Genomic DNA, 13,796 nt, shown 5'->3' on the forward strand with positions numbered 1-13,796 from the left:
ATCTGTCAGTGTTACATATGCACGATGACAGGAGATGGAGTAGTAAAATGCACACACGTGTGCATGCATACAGAAGCTGCTTGGATAAACCATAGTTAAGGTCCCAGTCCTGCAAGTTGCATTATGAGAGCAGATATCTACATTCTCCCAAAGTCTTGAAGTTTGTAAGAGTTTTATGTTTATGAACTCTTATTAAGATTCCCATGTACATACTATGTATGTGCAGTGCCTAGCACAATAGGATCCTAGTTAGAGCTGTTCATTGATCTAACTAGGGGGCGAAAGAGGGGAGAACATTTTGGGTTGACTCATATTTTTTCTGAAACTTAAAAAGTTGTAAAAAATGAGTTTGGATTAATCAGAGACATTTCACTTTGAGGTGTTTTAGAACCTTTTAAACAAAAACTGAGGTAAAATTCAAAGTTGTTTTGAATAAAAAAATCAAAGCAAATTGTTTTGAAAGTATATTGTTAGTTTGGATCTTTTTGTTCTCCCCCCCCCCCCCCCCCCCCCCCCCGCTTTCAATGGGCTCAATACACAAAATTCCAGCATAAATACATGCCACATTTTTTGGTTGAAGCAAACCTGCATTTTTGAAAAAAAAAAGTTTCAACATAAAAATGTCTAGTCCTAGTCCTGGTCTCAAAGTGCTAAAATAATACATGTCATTAATAATAACAACTCCACTTTCTGTACCAGAAATGAGGGCTAAATAAAGAACTACAGCAAACCATTTCAAAAAGGCAAGATAGGGAAAACACCAGCATTTAGAATTGGAAAAAAAACTCTCAGCTGTGCTTCAGTAACCTTATCTTCAAGCAGATAATTGTGTTTGTCACTAAGATGGAGGCACTGTTTACTAGAACACACAATGGCGATAAACTGTGGAAGACAGAACAGCTTTCTTTTCCTCACTCAGACATAAGTCCTAGAAGAGAAAGGTCTGGAAAAGTCCAGACTCCCAGCTCTGATACTGGTTTTCCTAGTTCTGACATTGCAGTTTGGGGGGGGGGGGTTCTACTAGAGCAGTTACACAAGAGATAGCAACAATGGGACTTTTATAGTAGGCTAACGGTATTGCCACCTCTTTTAATTTTACCACAAGAGTCCTGTTATTAGATCCACCTCATCATCTCCAGCCTGATCCTGGCCTGCACATTTATACCTGCCTCTGGAAATTTCCACTACATGCATCTGACGAAGTGGGTCTTTGCCCACGAAAGCTTATGCTCCTACACTTCAGTTAGTCTATAAGGTGCCACAGGACTCCTCGTCGCTTCTGTTATTTAATGTTCTTAAGGCCCCAACTCCTGGAGTCATGTGATTATGTGAGACCTTCAGATTTCATTAAAAAAAAAAGAAGTTTCTAACTCTCCTGATTGCAGACAAAAGCTTGAAGAGGTGATCTCTATGGATTTAAAAACCAGGAGAATAAAAAGAATCCCAAATATATTAATTGCTTTAACACTATCAAGAATTTTAACCCTATCTCATGATTTTTTTTGGGCCTGATTTGTGATTTTGTACAGTTTGAGGTTGGTTACACTCCCAGGCTACGTCTACACTGGCACCCTTTTCCGGAAATGCTTAAAACGGAACAGTTTTCCGTTATAAGTATTTCTGGAAAAAGCGCGTCTACATTGGCAGGATGCTTTTCCAGAAAAGCATCTGTGGCCAATGTAGAGGCGCTTTTCCGGAAAAAAGCCCCAATCATCATTTTCACGATTGGGGCTTTTTTTGCGGAAAAGACTACTGTGCTGTGTACACTGGCCCTTTTCCGGAACAGTTTTTCTGGAAAAGGACTTTTGCCCGAACAGGAGCAGCATAGTTTTTCTGGAAACACACTGATGATTTTAAAGTAGATTGTCATTGCTTTTCTGGAAAAGCAAGCGGCCAGTGTAGACAGCTGGCAAGTTATTCCGGAAAAGCGGCTGCTTTTCCGGAATAAGTGGCCCAGTGTAGACACAGCCCCAATGCACTGGCTTTGTAACTAGTATAATCTATTCTAGCCCTAAGGAGCAAGGCATTTAACTCCCCTTGAGGATATGGACCTTAGCATTTCTGTGCTCACAATTCCCCATCTATACAATAAAGATACTTACTTTTCTTGGTCACAGAGTTGTTGTAAGGGTTCATGTATGTTTTACATCAATGAAGCTGTCCGCCAGAGTGGACCATTATTAAATATTTGCTGAGTCTTGCTCTCAATTTATAAAGTACTTTGAGTTCCTGGGTTGGAAGGTTTTTGGTCTGCAGGTGATCAGTATGGTGTATTGTCCCATCTAGTGATACTAAGGCCACTTAGGGTACGTCTACACAGCAAAGTTATTTTGGAATAATGGCCATTATTCCCAAATCACTATGTGAGCGTCTACATAGCCATTCTGTTATTTTGAAAAAAATTAAAAATAATGGGCGGCTTATTCCAAAATCTGTAAACATCATTCTACAAAGAATAATGCCTATTCTGAAATAGCTATGTCAAAATAAGGCTATTTTGTGTGTAGACGCTCCATTGCTGCTATTTCAAAATAGCCCCCACCAGGGCCATTCTTAGTTATTCCTCCTCAGTGCCTCCTGGAGCTCTAAATCGAGATAGCACATCTACATTAGGGAAGTCTGCCTCGGACTCATTTTGAGGCTTCCCTGCAGTGTAGATGTGCTATTTCGAAATAAGCTGTTTTGGAATAACTATTTCGGAATATCTTATTTCAAAATTGATGTGCAGTGTAGACATAGGCTTACAGAGAGAATAATGAATCTATTCTATAGCCATACCTAATAGCCAGCTGGCTTTTAGCTCATGTGGTAGATTCTGCCTGTTGGCAATACAGTTGCTTTGAACCTTAAACCAATAAATCCAAGATGAGCCATGAGAGCTGGAGAATTTTACTTTGATGCATGGCAAGTTTGTAGGCACAAACCATCTCTCCCATTTCCCATTTATGTATTTGTCTGGGGTATTTTAACAGGTTTACAAATCCCTGCCAAGTCAACATCAGAAACAAAACCAGCACTACAATGGTATCAGAGGGAGCAAGGTGGGCGGGTGAGGCGAGCACCAGACCGGTCTCCTGCGCCATGTTGCTGCCTCTGATAGAGAGACAGCAGCGTAGAGGGTGAGGGGGGTAGGCGGGAGCTGATACATAAGAAAAGCCATCTCTTAAGCGGTTCTCTGCGCATGCTGGCTCTGCGGACTTGCCTCCTCCCCCTTGCTGCCTCCTACAGCTAGCACCTCCAAGCTCTGGCTCCGCAGAGCCACCTGTCCCTCTCCCCCATGTTGCGGCAGTGGGGTGGGGGTGGCTGCTATGAAGCAGCCTCTGTTTGCGGTGGGGCCATGCTCGCTGCAGACAGAGGCTGCTCTGCAGCAGCAGCCCCTGTCCAGAGGGGGTCTGAGGTTCCCATGGACAGGGACTGCTCTGACATCCCACAAATCAGCTTCTGTCCACAGAGAGCTTGGCCTCCACATGGACAGGAGCTGCTGCAGCCCTGCACTGCTGCCTCTGTATTAAAGGCAGCAGTATGAGGTGGCAGGCAGCCACTGTTGGTGACCAGCCCCCAGGAGCGGCCCAAGTCCGGCTGTGGCAGCTGGCTTACGGGCCACCCCTTCCAGCCCCCCTCACTGACTGGCTGCCACCAACCACCCCCCACTTCTGCCTCCATGATAGACAGGCAGGAGTGCGGAGTGGCAAGGGGTCCCTGTGTGTGGGGTGGGAGCATGCTGGCTGCCAACCAAACCTCCGGGGGGAGGGGGGGACTATCAAATAGTCGTGTAGCTGCTAAATTTGATGTGGTTACATGACTATTCGATTACATGTTATCTAACATCGCTAGTAACCAAAGCATCCTCCCATCAGCATACTGGTTAACCATTGGCATCCCTCCTCTATGCTATCCACTGACCTATGAGTGCAATTGATACGCCAGTGGATTTGATAAGGGCGTGGTAACAAGGAGAGTCAGCAAGCGTTCGGCGCCCCTGCGCCTTGGCGAGGTCTGACTTTCCAAGCCAGTCGCTTTTAACTTGCGGCGGGTCAGCAAGACAGACAAGGCGGCCCCCGGAGAGGGGAGGCGGAGCGCCAGAGCTCGGCTTCCAGCCCAGCGAAGCTCGGGCTCAGGACTGCGAGGGGGAAGAGGGGCTCCCGACCCACAGCCGGGCCCTGGCCGCGCGACCTGTCCCTTTAAACGCGCTGGGGCGTGGGCCGGGCGCAGTGCGCATGAGTCCGGGGGCTGGCGAGGCGCGTCCCTGCCCGAGCGGGACTCACAGCAGCCGGGAGGGCTCCCCAGCAGCTGCACCTGCTCGGAGCGCGCGCGTGCGGCGGGGCCGGCCAGGTGAGTGCGGGCAGCTGGCCTGGGTGCTCGGCGCTGTCTGCAGCCAGCCCGGGGCGCGCGGGCGGGAGCGAAAGCGGCTCTGCTCGGGGGCTCCGGCGGGTGTCTCCACCCGCGCCCCTGCCGGGCTCCTCCGAAAGCCTCCCTCCTTCCCCCGCCTCTGCCTTCCCTCTCCCCCCACCGCCTGCCTGGCGGGGCGTCTCGGAGCCGGGGCTTTGGGAGGAGGGAAGCTGCCCGCACGCGGCTTCCTTGCGCCTAATGCTCTGGCCGGGGGGGGCCCGCGTCTCCTCCCGGGTGGAGACCTGCGCGAAACCTACTACGGCTCGTTGCTAGGTTGACCCACTAACCTACATAGGAGGCGCTGAGCATCTCCCCGCGCCCTTGCCTGGGACTTCCAGCCCGCTGTGAGCTTGGCCTGTGCCCACCCCAGGGCGGGTTTCATGGGCAACGAGCCCAAGGTTATCTCCACACCACCTCTTCGGCTGCGGCTCTCCCCGGGCTGCCCTTTGCGAACAGCTGCCTCTCCTGCCGGGGAGGAGGCTGAGTTTATGGTGCTGTTGGTTTGTTTATGCCTAAGGAGCCGGCTTGGGAGAATTGGGAAGAGTAGCAGAGGCGAGCTGTGCGGTGTGTGTTTGGTTTGCGGACTGGTGTCTGTTGTGAAGCCCTTTTGGATCGAGAGAGCCTCTGAGGGCTTCCCGAATCTCAAAGGCTGTGTCTGCTGCTTGCAGGCTGCTTATCACTGAAAATGTTCCCACCCAGCCGCGGGTAGCGCTGCTGCCACTGTGAATCCAGGCAAGACGGTAGGGGGCTGTTGGGCTTGTAAACACCCTGTCTTCTGAACTTGCTAAAAAAAAAAAATCAAAACAGGTCTGTGTGATTCACTGCAATAGTGTTAACCGAATGAGTGTAGAGAGTCAATGCAATAAGACAAAGAGGCAAGTGCAGTCGGTGTGTGCGTGCCCCAGAATGAAGCAGGAAGGCTAGGGGGATATTCATGGGAGCTTTTAATACTGCCCAGTATTCTAAGACCTTTTTTATCCAGATGTGGGGAAAGCTTGGTCTACACTATAGTCTTTTGTCAATATAACTAAGTCACTCAGGGGTGTGGAAAAGCCACGCTCCTGAGCGGTACAGGGATACCAGCCTTACTTCTGGTGTGTAATTCCCAGTAGAGATAGTTCTGTTTCTCTTGTGGCATGGCTACTGCCTTTTGGGGAGGTGGAGTACCTGTGCTAGGGGGACAAAAAATAGGGCTATGTAGCACTTTAAAGACTAACAGGATGGTTTATTAGCTGGTTTATTAGCTCTCCCATCAGCATAGATGCATTTTTTCAGTAAGCAATAGCTTGGCACAGCTGCACCCTAAGTCTGGGAGAGCCCCCATGTTCTGCCAGAAGCAATGTTTGGTAGAGGTGGGGGGTTTTTAAGGCTCCCACTGCATGCTACTGAAATGCATTTTTAGGTGGGTATGATGCTGGGGAGAGACTGATCTAATCTCTCTCTCTCCCCCCCCCCCCCATTTTTTTAACCCTTGAATTGTGGCAAAATCTCACTTGACTTCAGTGGAAGCAGAATCAGGCCCTAGGATCTGTTACTGGTATCTGCCAAGTACCCCTTGACTTTAGTAGGAGTCAGGATGGCTTGAGGGGAAATTTGTATCTCAGTACCAGCAAGCTGAAAAATCCATTTTCTTGTGGTTAGGCTTATGCTGTAGAAACTACAATTGTTGTTTTCTTATCAATGTTGAAAGTCCCTTTTTATATTGTTTATATTGCATCTTGAAGCCAGAGGTGAGATCAGGGTCCTATTTTGCTGTGTGCGGTACACATACTAACAACTTACAAACTAAAAACATGAGACCGCTGAGAAGGCAAAGAGGCGCAGAAAGGTGAAGTGACTCGCTCAAGATAAAATTCTTCACTTTTTGGGTGCCTTTTTGCCCCTCCTCCCCATTTTGCAAAACAATTGCAGTTAGGAACCAAAAATTCAGAGCAACTTTTGTGCAAGTGAGGAGAAGGAAAGGAAAGATTCCCACCCTCCTCCCCCAAACCCGCTTACAAAAGCGTAAGTCATGTTCTTAAAAGCTTGTGCATTTTCTGGCTTAGGCTTATAAAAGGTATTATTTTAAGACTCTTTGTACAGATCCTTGGCAAATGCAGCACAGGAGATACAATTTCTATATAGAATAGGCAGCAAATCTTAGTTCCATTTTACACAGCAGTAAGTTAGTAGTGAAAAACTTGTGAAAGTATTTTCTTAACATAGATCTGAAACCAGAGGTAGGCTCAGATCACATTTCAGTAATAGAATAGATATTTCCAGATTAAAGCAGCAAGGGTCTGATTTATGTTCTTCACAACTAAGTGTACAGGGATAACAATTTTAAATTAGGGTTGAGATGCTGTACTGACTAGCACTAAAAGTAACCTCTGAGATCTGAATGGGAGGGGGGGGGATTCTTTCTTTGTATCTCTGAATAGTCAGTTTTCACAGTTCTCCTTATATAGTCCCTGTTTTCTCTTCTTGCTTGTGAGGGTGCTTCAGAGAAAAGTAGTAACCAGATACCAGTCAGTTTAATGGTAGGTATCTGAAACCTTTTTTTAAATTGACTATTTCCAGTTATTGTCCTTCCAGTCATGTGAATAATGTCAATAGGCAGGAGCCTTAAGAAGCCGATTGCCCAGTATGCTCTAAAACCCTAATACATTTTGTTAGTGTTTAAAGTGCTACTGGGCTCCTTGTTGTTTTTCTGAAACACTTACCCGGCTACCCCTCTGAAGCCAACACTATTCTGTTCTCAGAATGTATTTGACAATTTGCAGTTCTTGTTCTCCGCCAACTTCTGCAGTTCCCTCCTAGATAGGTAGGCTGTATTGTGTTTTGCTCTACACTGGTGGTGATGAGATAATCACTGCTAAGGTTTCTGTCACGGTTATTTTTAGTAAAAGTCAGGGACAGGTTGTGGGCAGTAAACAAAAATTTACAAAGCCTTTGACTTCTTGTGACTTTTATTAAAAATAATGGAGGAGGGGGACACTGTGGCATGAGTGAAGGCTGCGGGAGATGGGATCCCGAATACCACTGCAGCGAGGGGTAAGGCTGGCATCCACTGCCCTTAGGGCTCGAGGCTTTGGGGTCTCCCTGTCTCCTACAGGGGCATGGGGCTACAGTGCCTGCAGCTGGGAGGTGTGGGGGACCCCCTGTCACTCTGAGGCAGAAGCAGCAAATGTCTCAGACTCTAAGTCATGGAATCCATGACTTTCTTTATCTCTGACACTTTATCCTTAATCACTTAAAAAAAACCAAGGAGTCCTGAATCACCTTAAAGGCTTAGAGTCCTTTGTATTTGGGCATAAGCTTTTGTGGGTAAAAAACACTGTGTCAGCTGCTGCTTTGAGGTGCTACAGGACTCCTCATTTTTGCAGATAGACTAACATGGCTACCTCTCCGAAACTTCATAATCACTTAACCCTGCTCACAAAACAGAGGAACAAATCCTTAATGCAGCCTGTTGCCTCTGTTGATGACTTTTGGCATGCCAACCTGTTGCATCTATCCTACCATTTACTATAGCCCTTCTTGAGACAAAGCATTCCCACTCCTTTGCACTGCACAACTGTCTACACACTCCCTACTAAGTTGCAACATTCACAAGAGATTGCAAACTCCATGGTTAGGCTGTGACATAGTGATGGTGCAACGGGCTGCATAGGTGTTGGACTAAAATTCTCCTGCCTTCCTAAGTAGAAAGCAATTCACCTGTGATCTGTACAGCAGTTGGATCAAAGTTACAGGACCCTGCACCCCCATGAGGTCACACTTGTAGCAAAAGGGAAGTAGGCTAATTCAAGAAAAACCTGTACTTTTAATTGTTTGTATTCTGTGCAGTTCCAAAGCATAAGTCACCTTACTAAGCATCCAGTTATCAGAGAAGAAGTGCAAACTAATTAACTTTTAAAGTGCTCTTAAATTCCTCTCCTGGCAATTTTCATAAGAATGTTTAAAGACTTGGGAGAGGTCAGTCTTAGGGCATATTTAACACTTGATAGAAAATGGGTCTAGACAGACACTGGTGTTGTATCCAGTACTTAAGTAGTCACAGATCATCAAATCTCAACCACAACTGGGCAGTGAGAGCCTTATCATTATCCTCCTGTAAGAAGCTAATGGAAAAGTAACCACTTGTCATCAGTTCAAGCTTTATTTTTAGGTAGGGTGGGGAAGGATTTCATTTCTGCAAACACATGGGAGTTTACAGCACTGTTTTCCTCTGCTTGTTTAACCTGGTCGGTTGTGCACAAGCCTTTCCCACTTGTTTTATTTGGCGTAGGGTAGATAAAGTTGCTTTCATATGGCATGGTCTAGCTAAATCATATTGATTTTGCAAGTTACAGCTGCAGTTACTCACAAGCAGTAAAGCAAAGACTGGGACCAACTGGCTTTTTAGAACTGATAGGGAACAATGTTCGCTTGAATTTGTGCCTAATCTTGTGCACCCTTCTCTCCTGGTGAAATGAGGGTTAAGTCTGTAACCAGTATTGTACTATGTTCTGAACAGCTCGCTTACCTGAGGCTCTTGGGGCGATATTTCCAAAACAATAATTGCATGGAATGCAGTACAGATTTCTCATCTTGGGGTTGGTTTGGGTATCATACCTTTATAACTGAGCAGTTTAACAATCTCCTATTGTTTGGCAAATATTCTGAAAAGTGTGTTCTTTCAACAACAACAACAAAAAGCCTTCTCTTGGAAATCCAGAAAGACTGGTTAAGAAATGAAGACAACATCAAACTCACTTTTTTTTAGCATCCTGAGACAGATTAATTTGGGTCAAAGATGTAACCTTAGCCGTTGATATGAAATGAAACAAAGCAAGGCGACAAAGTATTGTGCACACTGAAGTAAACTATTGTTTGGGGGTTTATGTTAGAGGCAATCACAAACTAACAGTTCCTTTTTTTTTTTTTTTTTTTTTTAAATTGGGTTCCTTTCTCTCAATTTTCCTTTAGGCTCAGATTTCAACAAAGCACTAGAACACATGCTTGAAATCCCTGTGAAGGCAATTGGATTCAAGCGAATGCATTAAGTGCTTTTCTGAGCTGGTGCTTCACTTGTCTGGCTGTTTTACGGCCATATGTACACAGGATTAATTATTGTAGTGTTGTCAACTCTTGTGACTTTTTTTCTGCGGATGCAAGAAATGCTCCTCCCCTCCCCTCCCCTCCAAATGTTAGGTATATGAACAGAAACACTTCTGTCTGCATAGCTGCATCTGTGCTGGGGGGTTGGTCAGCATAACTGTGTTGGGGGCGGGGGGAGTTTCCATATCCCCTAGCTTACATAGCTATACTGGCATTAGTTTTCAGTGTATACCAGCTGTGTGTTAGAACAGCAAGAACAAGTTTTTGGCCAAACACTGCTCACCTGGTTTATGTGGGTGAGATCGTGCCATAATAGAAGAGCATTTTAAATGGGGGGGGGAGGGGAAATATGTATTAGCACTTCTGTCTATCTTTGAATAGTTAGGGGACAGCATTCACCATAGTATTTAGGTTATGACATTTCATGGTCATAATCTGATTTGACCCTATCCAAGGCCCTGACCAAACATAGATTAAGCACACTTTCCCAGTGCGGATAAAAAAATGTATTGTGTTGGTGTGGACAAGCCCTAGCAATGAGATTTGTGGCTAACTGGGATGTGAATCTACCTGGCTATAGCCTGCTGCAGTCTGACCACTTGGATCCCGCTGACATGCATTAATAGTTTGTTCGAGTACTTTCAGGTAGTCCTGTTTCAATAAGAGCATGTTGATCTAGTCCTAATTTAAACATGGGCAGTCAGTGCTTGGAGCAAGGGCAATGTGTGAAGAGACCCCCTCCACCACCACAGGTAGGGTTGCCAGGTAGACCCCGCCAAAAAACTGGACATGCTTAATCGGCGGTGGGGAAGGGGGGGAAGAACCGGCCTGGAGGAGGGCGGGGCTGGCTGGGAAGTGGGCGGGACGGGAAGCAGCGCTGGCAAGGGAGGGTCTGGGGGCCGTGGGGCTAGATGGGAGGAAAGGGGAGGGGATGGGAAGCAGAGTTGGGGGGGGCTGGACAGGAGGAGAGGGGGGCCAAGAAGCAGATCTGGGGAGGGTTGGGGGCTGGACGAGAGGAGAGGGGGGGCTCAGAGGAATGGGGGGTGGGAAGCAGGCTGAGGGGGGGGAGGGTGCAGCCACTGGCCACAGCCAGAGTCCTTCAGGCTGTGCCCGCAGCAGGCATTCCCTTTAGTTGCAAGCAGAAGCCGGGCGAGGGTGGGGCTGGGAGTCACTCCCCCTGCCTGGCTTCTACACTCAACCAGAGGCTCCCAGCTGGGAGGCGGGGTTGAGAATGGCACAGGGAGCCTCTGGTCGCGTGCAAAAGCCGGGCGTGGGGAGTGTCTGGGAGTCCTGGCCCCATCCCACCCGGCTTTTGCGTGTGACCACAAGCTCGTAGCACCAATTGTGGCCCTGGCCCTGCCTCCCAGTCGCTCCCCTGCCCCTACCAGGCTTCCGTCCGGTGCCCAGCCAGGAATTTAGAAAATACCGGACACTGCACATGTCCGATATTTTCTGAATTTTTCTACCAGACAGACGGTGCAAATACCAGACTGTCCGGCAGAAAACCGGGGACCTGGCAACCCTAACCACAGGGACATCCCAGCTACGCCCTGGAGCAGCACGGAGGGAGGGAGGTGGAGCGGGCAGGGAGCTGCCTTAACCCTGATGCTGGCATGTCTCTCCTGCCCTTTGGAGACAAGGGGGGAGTGGGTCCACATGCACTGCCCAGGGCAGAAGCAGTGTGCACTGTGCCGCCTCCCTCTCAACAGGGGCTCACAGTGACCTGCCAAAAGCTGCCCGCTTCTGGGAGCAGCGTGGGCCTGCCTGCCCCAGCCCTACTGAGCTGCCACCTTTGGGAGGCACCCCTGTTGTTGGGGCCTCTTAACACTCTGGGGCGGGGGGCGGTGGCGGGAGGAGTACAATGGTAAATCTATTCCTGGTAACTGAGCTAAATGGTGTGATCATGCAGGTCCAGCACTTTGCTGTCATTCTTCACCAAAATAGTTTTACTGGAAATACACCAAAACCCACCAGAATGTATTCCAGTTGTGCTCTTAAAATAGCTAGTATGTGATACTCTTTCCCTTTAGATAAGAGGAAGAGAATGTGGGCTTAGAACTCTGCAGGGTTCTAGAATACTGTCCTGACTGGGTGGGAAATTTTAGTTTTGATCCAAAGAGTTTACGGCTTCTTGGTTATTTGCAGAATGAGATTTATATGTAATACAGGGAAGGGGACGGTACAGCAACACTCTATTTAAAATGTTGATAACTTTCTGAGCATCATGACCATAATTTATTCAATCTATCATGCTGGCTGTGTAAGTGATCCTTCCAAAATGGAACGCTTCCAAATGTAGAGGGTAGCACTGTTCCAAGCTTGCCTATTAAGCTCTCAAATGAAATGGCTCTAGTGATTTGCTAGCAAGTACAGTAAACTTCCGATAATCCGGCACCTTTAGACCCAGGGGGTGCCAGATTATCAGATCTGCTGGACTATCGGAAGTGGGGGCTATGAAGGGGGATGCGAAAGCGGTGCTTTGGGACCAACCTGGCAGCACCCCAGCTGCTCTGCCCCAGGCGTCCCCAAGTCAGCTGCTGCTGAAACTGACCAGCAGCTGATTCTGGGAAGCCCGGGCCAGAGCAGCTCCAATTGTCTGGCTGCCTGGAGCTCTTCTGCTAGTCCGGCACCACCTGGAACCCGGGAGTGCCAGACCACTGGATGCCGGACAACTGGAGTTTTACTGTACGTCACTCAGGTCCCCTGGTGTAAAAATTCTCTCTTCTGGTTGCTAAACTTGGAGAGAGAGCGTTCACAGGTGCTAAAAATTTGTCCTCCTGGAATGAAAGACCACTCCTTAATCTATGGCAATTTTCCATAATTTCTCTGAGTCTGTGCATGTTGGGAAAATTAAAACTGAACTCCAGTCTAAAATTATCAATGTCTGTTAAAAATTACCGTTGATTAAAATCCCCATCTAATGACTAAATTGCTGCCAATGGCAACTATATTCAAAGAGCTCTGGGCTCATGCAGTGACTAGCCTTAGGCTCTTGGGCAACTGTCCTGTCTTGTGCCTCGCCCTCTCTCTCTCTCTGCTGCCCCCCCCCCTCCCCCTCCGCAATCAGGCAAGCCTGATTAGGATTATTTGAAAGCTGCATAAGTGAAAATTAGAAATTGGGGACTTAGTTTTCCTAAGAGCAAATTCCATCAGTATTTTTCAGACGTACTTTTCTGCTGCCTGGCCTGAAGTGGTCCAAATATTGCACTGATGGGAACAGTCTTCCACCACTGATTCGAGTAAGGGCATTGCATTGAAATGCTTGTAGTGTGTCCATAATGTGTGTGTGAGGGTAGACAAGAAATAAATCCTGTTGTGAACAGTTTACATTTTTAATGCATTTTTGAAGGTCAGGAAGAGCAGCTTCCTATTAACGTGTTGTTTCATTTCTCTGAGGATGGTTTTTATTTTGAGCCTGGCTGGTTACCTTGACAATCCTATTGGACCATACCATGGGGGGCAGAGGGTGGTTGTTTTGAAGCTCACTTGGAGTTTAGAATACAGGGGGCTAAAGTCATAAAACCGCTATCGCTCGCTAGTGATGGAGTACCAGGACCTGAAATGATTTTGGCATTATGCAAGTCCAAGAAAGGAATTGTTCTGTAAAACTACACCACTGGTACAGTAATGCTTGGAAGCCTCAGTTGAGATCAGGTCCTATGGTGCTAGGTGCTGTACAAAACCATGTCAGGGAGGGGCTGTTTCCTGCTAGGCATAAATTCTAAAGTGACTTACACACAGTGGAGGCCAGGGTGGGAGAAAGGCAGAGTTACCCTTCTCTTACAGATGGGTACAGGAGAGCAAATGGACTTGCAGGTCAGCGCTGTGCTCCCAGAAGGGGCGGGGCCTTGGGCAGAAGAGGAGGGGATGGGGCATCCAGCCCTCAACATCCTCTGCCTGGGGCATGCCATGTGGGTTTAAAGGGCTGAGCCCTTTTGAATCACTGGGCCCTGGGGCAACTTCCCCCTTTGCCCTTCTTGTCAGTGGGCCTGGATGGGGTTTTGAGGTCCAGAGAGACTGAATGATTTGTCCAGAATCACGCACAGTCTGTGGTAAAGCTGAGTATTGACCCCACTCTAGTGCCTTCACAACAGGTGTTACCTTTTCCACTCCCACCCTGCACTGCCCTCAGTCCTAGGCCAAAAGGATGTAGCACCAAATCTTAATACATTGCCATGCTGGGTAGTTGCTTGGTTAAAGCTCTCTGTCTGGATTCCTTTTTCTACTCTGTTAGGAACTTCTTCTAATACCCTGTGTGCTGTGTCTTGTTCTTTGTCCCTTTCTTAATGATTCCTAACATTGTGCAGCAGCAGTCAAAAAAGTAA

General features: G+C 47.5%; 1 protein-coding gene across 1 annotated transcript in view; it reads left to right on the top strand.

Moving 5' to 3' along the window:
- The first annotated feature begins 4,011 nt into the window (after positions 1-4,011).
- Positions 4,012-13,796, top strand: part of PROSER2 (proline and serine rich 2) — a 41,012-nt gene continuing 31,227 nt past the window's right edge. The window contains exon 1 of the mRNA XM_075926006.2: positions 4,012-4,332. The gene's annotated coding sequence lies outside the window, so the exon portion shown is untranslated. The remainder of the gene's footprint in view (positions 4,333-13,796) is intronic.

This window comes from Pelodiscus sinensis, chromosome 1 (assembly GCF_052426305.1).
Source record: "Pelodiscus sinensis isolate ZL-2025 chromosome 1, ASM5242630v1, whole genome shotgun sequence".
In the NCBI taxonomy this organism is placed as follows: domain Eukaryota; kingdom Metazoa; phylum Chordata; order Testudines; family Trionychidae; genus Pelodiscus; species Pelodiscus sinensis.